Source organism: Protopterus annectens, chromosome 5.part0, assembly GCF_019279795.1.
Source record: "Protopterus annectens isolate FY-2018-M chromosome 5.part0, PAN1.0, whole genome shotgun sequence".
NCBI lineage: Eukaryota > Metazoa > Chordata > Ceratodontiformes > Protopteridae > Protopterus > Protopterus annectens.
Genome location: NC_056735.1, coordinates 1725430748 through 1725445366, shown reverse-complemented (window position 1 = coordinate 1725445366; position 14619 = coordinate 1725430748). Strand labels below are relative to the sequence as shown.

The following is a 14619-nucleotide window of genomic DNA, read 5'->3' as shown; positions in this document are numbered from 1 at the left end:
ATGAACAGAATTAAAAACAGATGTCATCCTTCTAATTTTCCATTTACAAACCTGAATGCAATGTGTGAGCAGCTTTCACAAAGCACTACATATGGGGTTTGTAGATAATTTGTCAAGCAATGGTTGTCAAAGACAACTCAACTGGACATTATTTGAAGGATGATATTTGAAACAATATTCATGGGAAATACTGCTTGTCTAAATGAGATTCACATCTTATCAAAACGATTTTTGAATCTCCATATAACACACTACAATGCAGGAAGTGTCTTTGAAGGGATGTAATAGTATGTTGCATGCATGCCATATTCTGTTACTGTTGTTAATATTTTTATATTTTATATTTTATTACCAATTTTCAGCTAATGGAGAGTAGATGAAAATGCAATACCATTACACTGCCATTAAAAGGTTCCATAAATTAGTGACATATGCTAATATTTTCAGTTTATTCTTTGTATCAGGTACACTTCTGTGGAAACTTCAAGATCTCCAGGTACCAAATCATTGTTATTAATATTATTTTCTTCTCAATTTAATGTTGCATCTTGTGTTCATACTGTTAAACATGCTTGATGTCAATGGCAGAGTAAAAGTTAAAATGTTAAGATTGTTTTCTGTGAAAAGTGCTATAGCAACAGCTCTTGCAGCCAGAATGGACACCAGTCCTATTTCCTGTCATGGTCTACTGCTGGAAAAGCAAGAGAAAGGATAAATAATGACCAAGTGTTTGACTTACCTTAAGGCTGGCTTGCTTTGGAGACAAACTGCAGTGTTAAGAGTTTTAAAATATTTGCTCAGCATAATGATGACGTTTAAGGAAGTGAAACAGTGGAAATGATAGTAATCATATGTACTGTTCTAAATGACTTAAGACTGTGTGTATGTATATGTGTGAAAGTGACTGGAAAAGGATCTTCATCATTCATTTGTCAAGATGTAAAACATCAGACTTGCTAACAAAGACATTATATGCTTAAGCATTATGAAGAAGTGCTCAAAGTCATAGTTATAGCATCTGTGAACATAGCGCCCTTCATCAGAAATACAGTTCCTTAATGGTAATAATTTTACACATTTCTAATTCAACATTAATTAATCCAAAACAGAGTTATAACATCTTATCTCTCCACTCACTGGGTATTGGGCACAAAGCATGGAAACTCATCTGGAATTGGGCTCCTACCTATCCCACAATGCACGTACACACAGGTTACTTACAGCATCATCAAATAACCTACGGGATGTCTTTGCGAGGTAGAATGAAACTAAATAACACGAACAAAACCTCACAGACACATGAAAGGCATGCAGACTAACTACAGAAAAGAGCTTAGCTGTGAAATGGACTTAACCAAATGCTGGGGGGGGGTCTATATGACATCAGCAAAAACTCTTGAACGAACAGCATTTCATTGAAAATGCCATTCATCAAATTCTGCTCTTGTGGGGGGCTGCACCCCCACACCCCCCACTAATTATATATACCAACTCTGAGAGTGCACTACAGTGAGGAAAGCGCAAATTTTCTGATCTTCACTGTACTACAATCTCACTATGAACAGTTCTATGGATGGCATGTTTGATGCAACTGCACCGAAAATGCCATTTGCTGAAGTAAATTTTCGATGATGTAATAGGGACCCCTGGGAGGCAGCAACATTAACTGCTTTGTCACTTTGCCATCTGTTCTCTCATTAGTGATTTATGATAATCCTACATAAACTATCATGAATGCTTATGTGTAAAGTGGAAAACAATACACAAAGTTTGTTCCACACAAACTGAAAGTTATTACAATTAGCACTGTATTGTAAATAAAAGTAAATAGTGCAGTCATAGCATAACATATGTTCAGTGATAAAATTAACTAATCCTGACTGTATTAACCTACTCTTGTGCCCCCTTCAAGTACTGCTCCTGGTCAGCTACACCACATCTCTGCGCACCCCCCTCCCCACCACGTCGACTCTCTTAGGTGTTAGGCTATTCTCCTACCTACCTATCCTCATACTGACCTTTCTGTCCACTAGCTCTTTCCTTTTACCCTCCTATTTCCCACTGTATCACCCTCTTGAACCTCTACTTCCTTCTCTTGTCTGTCCTCTCACTGACTTCCTTCACCCAAACGGACTCTAAATTCACAGCCTCAGACCTAGTGCCCCCACTTGCCTTACCAGAGTCCCCCCACTTACCTCCAGTCTAGCTTCCACATTTGGGCAAAGATAACTTTAAACTACTCAAAGTAAACTGCTAAACAGTAAACTCAAAAGCATATCTCTGCTCTGCTGTACTTCCTGAACTCTCACTGATTTGTTTTCCACAACTGCTGCTCCTAAAGGACAGTGCTATGCCACTAGCTGGCACTACTAAGAATTAGCAAATCCTGCTCTTGCGGTATTACATCACCATCCCCTCCCAGAATGCATTGCACCAGGTAAAAGACACACTTTGGTTTCGGCGCCATTTTTCCTACCATCTCCTCAGCCCCCTAACGTGGTGGTGTGTACACTGACCAGGTAAACACTCTACTTGGGACAAACTGCAATGTATACTCTCTTTCTAGGTTCATAGGTAGGTACTAGGCTATTGGCCTTGGGGCCTATATAAGCCTAGCCAAAAAGGTTCACTGGCTTTTTCACCCAAGAAAATTATTTTCCTGTGCCCCTGCCAAGCAGTGCCGCAGAAGTGATCCCTGGGGTGAATTTTCTATTTCCTATGCAGTCGTCAAGGTTTTTCTTAAAGAGGGCCACTGAGGAACTTTGCTTGACATGAATGGGTAGTTTGTTCCAGAGTATGGGAAGTCTCTGGGACAGAAATCTATCCCTCCAGCATGTTCTGTTTATTGTGGTGAGAAGATTTAGGTCCCTGGTGTGTGTGGTTCAGAGAGATTGGGATTTCTTTAAGAGTAGCATTTCCAACAGCTCTGGGTTTGACAAAGTTTTGTATGTTATTTTGGTTATTTTTGTAACCATGCGCTTATGCTGAGAATTTGTAATCCAGCAAACTGCCGTCTTGAACCTGTAGCTGTGGAGTTCGTAAGCATTTATGCTGTAACCTGTTGTCTCACAAAGCTTATATCTAACTGAACCTGATGCAAACAAAATTGCTCTGCATTCTGGTTCTACCAGCAGTGATAAAAATATTATTAGCAGTAATTTGTAATCCAATGAACTGCCATCTTGAACTTAAAACTGTGGCATTCTTATTTAGCGTTGATGCTGGTAACAGTAGGCTCACATATCTTACATCCAACTGAGCCTGATGCAAACTAATTTGCTTTGTATTCTGGTTCTATTTACAACGATACCATTATTTTTAACAAACCTTGCTCTGTTGAAGAACGTTGTTAGATATTACCTGTAAGGAAGGGTCTGTTAGTCATGTATGTTTATAGTCAGTACTGCTACAACTAACCTGCGATAGAGACTTCAACCTAACTATCACAAATATTTTTGGCATCTGTTTTTATTCTGGCCTTACAATTCTGCCCTCTGGATGTTATTATTTATTATATGTGTAAATCGCGTAGTCTTACTGTTTGTACTTAGCTATTCCAGCATTTCCAGATTAAGATCTATGAGCTCTGTTTAACTGGTATTTCAGCTGTGACAGTGTCTTAAACTAAATGAATGGCATTTGATGTCACAAGTTTCTTGAATATTGGTTTTATCCTGCCTTGCAATATATACCACTGACTGTTTCTATTTGTTTATGCTGAAATCACTCAAACCTACTGTATGTCACTAGATATTTGTAGCACTGACTAGGCTAGGAAATACACAATCAGTGCAACTGGTAATACGGTTGCTGCTGGCATATCTTGGCTTACTGGTTCCAAGCAATATAATTACACTAAATGCTATACATCAAGATATGAGTTCCTTTATGGTACTTTTTTAGTAAAATCAGTGTTGGTAGAACCAAAACTCCCTAATCTAATCGATTGTGCTAGTGAAGGTAATATCCTACTGCCAATGTTATGTGGTTGTACTGGTGGATTTAATATCCAGATGATAATAGATATTACTTGTATTCTCTGACTATTTTCAAGATATTTAAAGGGACCATTTGCCATAGTCATACCCAACTACCTAACTGTGACGAGGCTGATCACTTTAGTGTTATCACACCTAGGTCTTTTTCCTTGTTAAATTGTGTCTAGCTAAGAAAAACTTTCAGAACCACTGCTGTTAGTCTGCACAGTTATATTACTTGGAAAGAGACAACTCATTTTACTTTCTTGTATTATGAAGCCAGGTGTTTTTGTTAACTGAATTAGCAACATTATTACAACTGCTACTCTCCCTATCCTATCTTAGTCTCAGTGACTCTCCTCCTTCTACCCCCTACTTGTCTCTAGACTATTATTCTATAGCCAAATAACTCCCTCTTACTCTCCTCATCTCCTCCTCCTAATATTATTGCTACTTAGCTGCATCCATTTTCTGACCCTTCCTTTCACCTTCCAGCTGTCTCTACTGCCTCCTATCATTGTTCTCACCTCCTGTCTATTACTACTCTATACTATCTTGCTCTAACCTGAGTCTCTTCTCTATCTTTTTACAGGTCCCTGATAGCAAAAGCAAACAGGCTTGTATAACCACAGCCAACTCTGAAGACCATCCCTATTAAGATTGCTGCTCTATTGATGGAATTCCTCTAAAGCAACAATGCAGTCATAGCATAATGCATATTCAGTGATAAAAATAAGTAATCCTGACTGTATTAACCTACTCTTGTGCTCCCTATGAGTACTGCTCTTGGTCAGCTATATCACAAGCATATCTCTGTTTTACTGTACTCCCTGAATACTCATTGATTGTTTTCCACAACTGCTGCTCATACAGGACAGTGCTGCTGCTGCTATGCTCACTCTGGTCCTCTACCCTACCCCATTCCCACCCACTCCATAACAATAACAATTTGACTTATAGTTGCAAACCACACCCTCCTTCAACTCTCGTTCCCAGTCAACCAATAAAATTACACCATTAATCCCCTACACCCATTCCCACCCACCCCTATAACAATTAGATTTATAGTTGCAAACTCTTATTTCCAATCAACCAATCAAATCATACCATTAATCCCCTACACAAACATACTTCACCACACCCTAATCACTGGAGCCTTTATTTACTCCACTCCCATATAGCTCTATAACTTCTACTCTCATTCACCCTCCACTCCTACTGTAAGTAAAAAAATGCATTACCAGCATCTTACCTACCAAAAAGTAGTATTTTACCCATTAACTACTTTTTTCTTCTCCTGTTTTCCATGCTTGCCTTCTACCGCTTTATCTCACCAGTCCAGCACAATGGCAAACAGAATCCATAGCCAACACCCTAAAACCAAAACATTTCCCTATATCACAAAGTGAGCTTGCCCCAACCCACCCTATTTCCTACTTATATAATAAGCCAACAAACAAAATTAACCCTTACTCATCCCAGAGACAAATTAAACTCTACCTACACCTAACCCAAAAACTCACTTGCTGTGGAAATATACACCCCAACCCAGGACCCAATCCATCACTCCACACAAACTTAAATCAACAAAACCCTCTATACCTAAGGCCAATCTTCTCTCTCCTTCTCTTAAACATACACGTAAGAAGTATACTTAACAAAATTCAGGACCTATTAGCTCTATACAAACCATATATAACTGTACTAACTGAAACTTGGCTTAAACCAGAACATCACAATAATGAGATTACACCCCATGGCTACAATATTATATGGAAAGATAGGACAGGGAAAAAAGGAGGAGGTGTAGCCATACTGTTTCAAAATCATCTCACTTTGGTGCAGTTTGACTGCAGTTCCCAGAAAGTCAAAGATATAGAACTAATTCTTACTAAATTAAAACTAAACTCTAGCAAACATATAATTATAGCAGGGGGCTATATCACACTAGGCAATACCATTGCTACTATGGAGAGCCTGCTATACTGGATGTCTAACTCCCTTCCACAAGAAACCATACTCTTAGGAGATTTTAGTATTGACTGGTCCGACTGTACCAAATACAATCCCTCTACCCAGATTAACCTTCATGGTTTCACCCAAATCATAACCACTCCCACAAAGGTCGACAAGACATCCAAACGACAATCCATCTTAGATTGGATATGTCTGTCTGACCCCACCTTCACACAACAATTAGGCTGTCGTCCAGAAAATCTAAGCGATCATGACCCAACCTACCTTATTCGAAATAGATCCCGACATAGTAACCAACCCATCTTCAGAATAGTTAACAACAAAAAGAACTTCAAAGCCAAAGATCTAAACAATGAACTAAAATACTGTAAATGATCTCCCCTAAAACAACTACCCCTAGATGAAGCAGTAGATTACTTTAACTCAACTTTCCTCAAAATCCTAGACTGTCATGCACCGTCCCATACAATCAGAGTCAAAACAAACTATGCCCCTTGGTTAACAAAAGACACTAAAACCATAATGAAGGATAGAGACAGAGCCTGGTTTCAATATCATAAAATCAAAGCCACTACCTCAAAACAAAACTACTTAACACTCTGCAACAAGGCCAAAAAGCTAAAAAAGGTTGATACAAGCAATTACTACACCCATATTACCAACCAGCAAAGAGGACACCCCCACACAATTCAACAAATTATTTACTGAAACAGTTCTAGCTCTAGCTAACACCCAAAATAGCACCACTGGCCCTATACCTAGACCCATCCCTACTAACTCCAATACACAACAAAATCCCTCTAGCTTTTCCTTATCTCCAGTGCCTACAAAAGTTATTACTAAACTCCTCAAAAACCTTAAACCAACCACTCTGGCAGCTGACAAACTTCTCTCTGATTTCCTTCAACATTCAGCATAAACCATAGCCTATCCCATGTCAGTCCTCACAAATAGGTCAATATCTGAATCCAAAGTACCTGACTTATGGAAAATATCACATATTATTCCACTTCACAAAGATGGTAACTCCCTTGAGCTCACCAACTACTGCCCAATCGCAATTTTATCATCTTTATCAACAATACTAGAGACAGTAGTACATTCACAACTAATGCAATACCTCCTGAAAAACAACCTTATATCTAAATCTCAACATGGCTTTCGACCCCCCCATAGTACCACAACAGCACTACTGTCATATACCAACATAGTCAACAACCATAGAAACAATGGACTTTTCATATCCTCTGTATTCTTTGACTTATCTAAAGCCTTTGACATGATTAACCACAGCATGCTTCTCAAAACTCTATCTTACCCTTAACATAAACTCCTCCACTACATCATGGTTCAATAGCTATTTATCAGGCCGTCAGTAAGCAGTTCTTTGGCAAGGCCAACTGTCCTCCCTTCTACCAGTATCCATAGGAGTCCCTCAACATTCCATACTTGGTCCTTTACTATTTGCCCTATTTACAAATCGGATAGCTGCATCCTCACCCTCTGCCTCAATAGTGCAATATGCAGACGGCACCACCATTATATGTGCCACCCTTACCTTAAGCAAACTTCAAACAATAACACAACATAACTTTACTCTTGATGAAGCATGGTTTACTAACATTAAACTTATACTCAATTCCAAAAAAAAAACAAAACTAATTCTCTTCAGTCCTGGTAGATCTCCTCCTCTGAACAATGATTTCACCATAAACTCCAAGGACAACACCACAATCACCCCAACAACACACACAAAATTACTAGGTGTATTACTCGATAACAATCTTAAATTCGATATACACATAACCCAAACAAAAAGCTTGGTCTCCTTTACAGGAACAAGCTATTCATGATCAATTATACCAAAGCTACTATTGCAAGAACTCACCTCTTATCTACCCTCCTTTATGCCTCCCCAATCTTGACTAATCGTCACCATATCAAACTTAAAAAAATGGAATCTTGCTATAACAAAATTGCCAAGTTTGCTACAGACGCCTCGAATAGATACCATCACTGTCTTTCCCTCAAACAGCTCAACTGGCTTGAGTTGCCCCAACTACTGCTAATTAATCAACTCTCTATAGCCCACAAGCTGTACTACCTCCCTCACAAAACTCCAGCACTACAAGATCTAACGCAGCCCTACACCACCACCATAACCTTAAGATCCACCAACCAAAATCTCATAAATGTCATCAAACACAGAAATAAAGTCAGTAAATCTCTCTTTGTCTGTATGATAGCCAAAATCTGGAACTCAGTCCCAAATCACATACCTCCTACAAACTCTGTTTCTCAATTTAAAAAACTCCTCAAAACCCACTATTCCATCAACTGGCTTTGCCCATGTGACCCCCCCCCCAGGTTAATCCATAACACTGCACTGTTGGATTTTGCTAAAGTTCACTTGTTAGACCCTCTTACCTCCTAGAATACTTATTCTTACCTATCCTATAACCTGTCCTATTGATTTCACAACCAAAAAAAAAACTGCTGAAATGCATTCTTATGTGTATGCAGAAATGTATTCTTATATGTCTATTTGTATGTCTTAATGGTATACTTATGTATTTGATGATATGTATTTGTACACTCATTCAACTTATATGTACTGTATTGTTAAATTGGAGCTTTTCTCCCTGGACCTCTGCTGAAAATGGACCTGTGTCCAGTTAGACTTTCCCGGTTATCAAATGTAAAATAAATAAAAAAAAAAAAATGTTGCATTGTTTGTTTTGCCTGAAATTATGAAAATTTTAGCAGCATTGGTTTGGACATTTTTAACCTATATCAATGTCATTACAGAACAGAAAGAGCAGTTGCCTATTTGTTGTTCTAATCCCTAATAAAAATGTAATACAACAGCATCATTTCTTAGCTATACTATTAGTGGGAGAAGTCATACATTTTAATAAATGTGAAAGCTGAGATCATGGTGTTCAGTTCAGCCTTATTTGATCACAATAAGGAGACAATTGTGTTTGGCAAAAAACAGTTATAATCAAGAACTGCAGGGGAAGCTGAATGACTATTTTTGAGGTGCTGCTATTATGACCTTGCAGTAGGCACATATACTTTGGAGGATGAGGATAAAGTCCTCCTCAGAAAATACTTTGATCAGTTAGTAGATTGGAAGGTGCAGGAATTGACTTTCTGTATTTTTTTATTGGGTATGTGTTGATACTTCAGGTGGTGTCAGATTATATATTGTAGTATGTGAATGATACATTTCTTTGACGCTTTGCTGAATTCACATTTCTGACTAGGGTAGAACACTGGTCACAATGGATTGTTATCAGGTTCTGCCTGTTTACAAAAAAAAGAAAAAAAATGACAATGCCACAAAATTGTAATGATACAGAATATAAAAACACAACAACAAAATTATTAATATTTGCATAGAAGCATATAGATAAGTTAACACAGGAATCAGTTAATTAAAAGAGACAGAAAAAGAAGGAAGGAAAAAAATAAGGGAGTGAAAGAGAATGGAGGAGCAGGGTACAGAATGAAAGTTCTGTATAGTACAAAAATATAAACAGGTTAGTTGAAGTCATGAGACTGTAATTTATTGATGACAATATAGTGGAATATGACAGGAGCATGGGAGAAGGGCTGGTTAGGAAACATCATGTGATCATGCATGTCAGATGATATTTACAAGCAGCATCTTAAAGTAACGATTGCTTAAGGGAATTAGAAAAGAAGAATTTTCTTTAAGATGGACAGGAAAGGATTCTGTGATTTGGAGACCATAGACAGAGAAACTATGGTCTCTGCAGTAGAGTTTGGTTCTAGAGGCTATGTTCAAAGGAAAGGAATCTAAAGCTGTAGCTCAGTTTTCACAAGTCGGGTACAATGAAAGCCACAGACAGGGGTCAGAGTACTTGATCATGTACTGATGTCAGCTACTGCATAAGAAAGTCCACACACAAGAAGGCACTCAAAGTCATTTAACTAGAGAAAAACAACCAAACAAGTATGTTGAGCAATAAAATTAGAAGAAAAAAGGCATGGCTCTATCAGATAATTAAAGGAAGAAAAGCAATACTGAATAAGAAAAAGACATCACAAAGAGGCAGAAGATTCTCTGTTCACACATGCAATTCATGAAACAATATGTGAAGAACTGCATGCAGTTCGTGACACTCTAGCCACTGACCTACTTGAGACAGTCCAGAATAAAATAAAGAAAACTGGACACTAATTACACCAAAAGACAAATACAGACATAAGAAGCTTAATGTGAGACATTTTGAGGCATGCCAAGTAAAAGTGAATAGTTCAGTTTTGAGCAGGCTTGGCAATATGCAAAGGTATATGCCAGAGTGCTACAGAAGTAAAGTAAGACATCCATTGATAACTAAAGATACGATTACACGTACACACACACACACACACACACACACACACACACACACACACACACACACGCATGCATGCAAACATGCACACACACAAAAGTTATTTGAGATCACAGAACATACCTAAATAGAATTTTTTTAAAGTCTTCCAGTCTTATTAAACTTAATGTTAGGTCTGCTATCTCAGGCTTTGGTGGTGTCAATTCACAAATGGAGGGTGGTCGGTCCACATTACTCCAATTTTCTACCCATCAGTTTGATCAATAAAATCATAGAAAGAGTCACAATGGAGCTTATTCAGAATTATGTAGGGGACCTGCTTCTGTTATATATGAAACACTACATTTGTTAAGGGGAATCATGTCTTTTTAATCTTGCAGCACTGTATGGAAAGGTTACAGCAGCAATTGATGAATGACTGACAGTGCATACTGTTTATTCAGAGTTTGCTAAGACATTGAACATGATTCAATGTCAGAGAAAACTTGTCAACATAAAGTATTAAATACAACTTCATGTGCAATTAATTGGGTAAAACACTGGCTAAGTAAAAGAACATATGTGAGAGTGAAGGTACATGTGTATCTCAATGGGGACTACTGGTGGTATCACAGTGTGTTTGCAATGCATACATTTGCATTTGGACTATTATTCTCTGATATAAAAGTTGGAAATGGCCTTTCTCTCCCATAATGTACATCTATGAGATAACCTAATGAAACAGCAAATCCTCAAAGGAACAAACAAAAAAAATTATCTTTTTAGAATGAATCATACAATAATAACCCCCTCCCAAAAAATATATTTTATGCAGGAGGGCTTGCCTCATGCCCCCCTATACAACTTGCTACTTATATATGCCACCTCTAAGATCCAAAAAAGGGGGAAATGGCAAATTCCCAGACACCAATGTAATGTGGTTTTGCACACAGAGGAGCCAGTAGCCAGCAAAACAAAGAAAACAGGATGTTTGTTCTTTTGAGCATTTGATCTTATGAACTACAACAATACATGCAGATATATATATATATATATATATATATATATATATATATATATATATACATATTTATCACATTTGATTGAATTTAAGCTTTAGATAATGTAGTTATATAGCAGTGTGAGGAAAATGAATGTTTGATTGAAAAGGTAGTGTTTGTGAGAATATGCATGAACCTGTTATAGCAGCTAGTGGGTATGTGCAAGTGTTAGCAGGTTAGGGAATAGTTATGGTTATGTATGGGGACAGATTTAGTTTTGTACCCATTTGGTGTTAGGTGTGCACTGTATCCTTTTGTCTTGTGTTGTGGTACTGTTAGGGAAAGGGTTTTTAGTAACATAATGTATATGGTTTGGGTTAAGGGCAGAGGTCGGGGTATGGTTAAGTTTAGGATTAGCACACATAAGTAAGCTGGTGCAGGGGGGAGAAGCAGCTAATGGCAGAAGCCTGATAGTGAGACTGATGTTAAATCCAGAAATAAATAAATAAATCATAACAGCACATACATTGCATACTACTTTCCATGCAGTAAGCCTCCCAACGCAAGCAAAAGTCAGTCAGTTATTAACTTCATTCAGAAATTATCTTGATAATATGTATGAGAAGTAAAAATATAAACACGAGGTTACAGTCAACCTTCTTTAAGGCCACTAGGTCTTAAAATTTAACAGTCGAATATATGAACCTAAGATGGTTGCATATTTAAGAGATAGGAATGTGTAGGATAAAAAAAGCACAATTTGAAATTGGAATAGCTAAGAGGTAACATACTTCATGAAAAATGTTTGAGACCAAAAATGGGGCTCACATTATTGGGGTTTGTTTCAGAATGCATTGGTCATATACAAGACAACTCTAATGGTGGGGCTGGACAATGCATTTAACATACTATTTTGACAGTTAAACAGTGAAGAATGAAAAGTGTATACCAAGTAGCTCCTTGCATTTCACGATATCTTATTTTCTCGAAATGTGAATTTGGAGTGGCAGTCTTTATGGTCCGGTATCAGTGCAAGGCTTTGCGTACTTCCATCAATGAAAATTATAGCAAGAAGAATGATACCAAGGAGACCTGAGTAAATTCCCACTCCTTCATGAAACTCATGAGTATTAATTTATACTTCTCTAGAAAGAATGCACAAAATAATCTCAGTTATCTTCTTTTAACAGCCCGACCCTTTGTTCTGCTTCTGGGTGTCACTTTTGGCATAACGAGATCAGAACTAGGGGATGGAACTAAAGCCCATGACCTTATTTTGTTGGTTTTTATTGTGTTCGTTTTTTCAAAGAATCTAAATAAATATTTACGGCAATACAAAGAAATATGTAAAAGTGTTTTACAAAGATAAAGTACAGTTGTGTAAGCTGCACTTGCCCATAACAGGAGATATCTGAATTAATCACTGCTGTGGTAGCCTTTAGGCTATATGGGTTGTGTCTTGCCCAGTATTGATTGCTGATTGGTGAGCTCTGAAGAGGGAAAATCAGCAGTCAAAGTGAAGAATCTTCAGGACTATCTTCCCCAAAAATTAAGAAGGAGCATGCTCATCCTGAACTACACAGACAAAAAAATAAACAATTTTATATCCCTACAAGTAACTATATACAAAAATAGGTGTTCAACTGTGCAACTTACAGAGATATAGTATACTATATTCATCATTCTCACTACTGTAGTAGCATTTAGGCTACATGGGTTGATTACCAAAACCTATTAAGCATGTTAAGCATGCCCATTCTATATAGAATCCTTTCTCCTTGGTTCTGAGGATCTGGATAGAACACAGGCAGATTAATGGCTTGATTCACAGTGAAGTCTGAAACTACCTTGGACACGAAACAGGGATTTGTTAAGACCCTATCTCTATGGAAGACCAGATAAGGTTCACCCACCATGAGAGCATGCAACACAGATACTCTTCTTGCAGATGTCAGAGCAATGAGAAAAACAATTTTAATTAATCTTACATCTGCTTGATGTGCAAGTTCAAATGGATGAGTGTTTAACATCTTAAGCGCAAGATTAAGCTCCAGGAAGGAACAACCGGTTTACAAGGAGGTTAGAGGTATAAAACTCCCTTAAAATACTGCTTTACAACAGATCTGGAAAAATGTGGAGGATCCATGCATGCTGAAATCTCCACAAGATGTATCTTGATAGTGGAGTAAAAGGCCAGAGGCTAGTAACTCACACAAATATTTGAGCACCAGCAGTATATAAGCCCAAGAGAACCCTGGTTATTGGCTAGGCACCAACTAGAATTTTTTTTCTACTTGCCAGTATAAGGATTTCTTGCCTCCTTTAACACCTGCTGCATGTCCTCTGAAAAGAGGTGTCTAAAAGGAATTACATGTCTTTTCCTTTGCACTGACAGTATGTAAAATGCTTGGAGGGTTAAACAGTGCTGTAGATTAAACTACCAAGCCTGCACAGGGGATAATACCTGGTGCCCTCTGTTTGTGTATGTACCATATTACTGTGGTACTGTCTGTAATCCCCTATAATGGTTCTGGAGACCAAAGTTCATGAAAAGATTCTACAGCATGGAACACAGCTAACACCCCTTTAACACAAAGGTCATGAAGAGACTAGATCATGGTTCACAGATAACATCTCTTTGACATTTATGTGCTTTGGCCTATTAAACTGTCCCAGAAGACTCATACCTATATCTACATAAAAACTGCCCCCAAGCAAAAACTGAGATACCTTATTGCTTCCACCAATGCAGTTCTTTGATAAAGCCCAAAACTGGAATTTGAGAATCTCAGGTGATAAGAATCTTGGGTCCATATATTTTTCTTTTAAACATTGATTTTTTTCATGTATAACCTCTTAAGAGGAATCATGAGAATCATAGAAGCTATGAACCATAGCATTCTATGATATTTTCTGGCTGAAATCTCACACTAAGTAGAGAAGATCAGAGAAGTTTCCAAAAACAAATTCACATTTTCCTTTGTTATGAATGCTTTTGAAGAGACATATCTAGAAGGCAGTCTAAAAGACAATCCTGTGTGATGAAGTCAAGAAGGATTACTGAGCATTTATCTGGAAGCCCAGATCAGCAAACAGTGAATAAATCCATATTGAGGAGTTCTTACATCTGGCAAAAGACTCTGCAAAGGTCAGTAAGTTGTCTAAATAAGGAATGACTGGTAACAGATTCTGAAGAGTCAATATTTGGAATTTTGGTACTTTCACAAATTGGTTGCGAAAGGAAAGATTTAGAATTGGTCTTCAAGGAAAGCTCATTCTTTGAAATCAGAAACATTCTGGAGTAGAAGTCTTCCTCTC

The 14619-nt window shown here is 37.7% G+C and overlaps 1 protein-coding gene across 5 annotated transcripts in view; it reads right to left on the bottom strand.

The window, feature by feature from the left end:
* STXBP5L (syntaxin binding protein 5L) overlaps positions 1–14619 on the bottom strand; it is a 4174867-nt gene that overhangs the window by 90012 nt on the left and 4070236 nt on the right. The window lies entirely within an intron of this gene.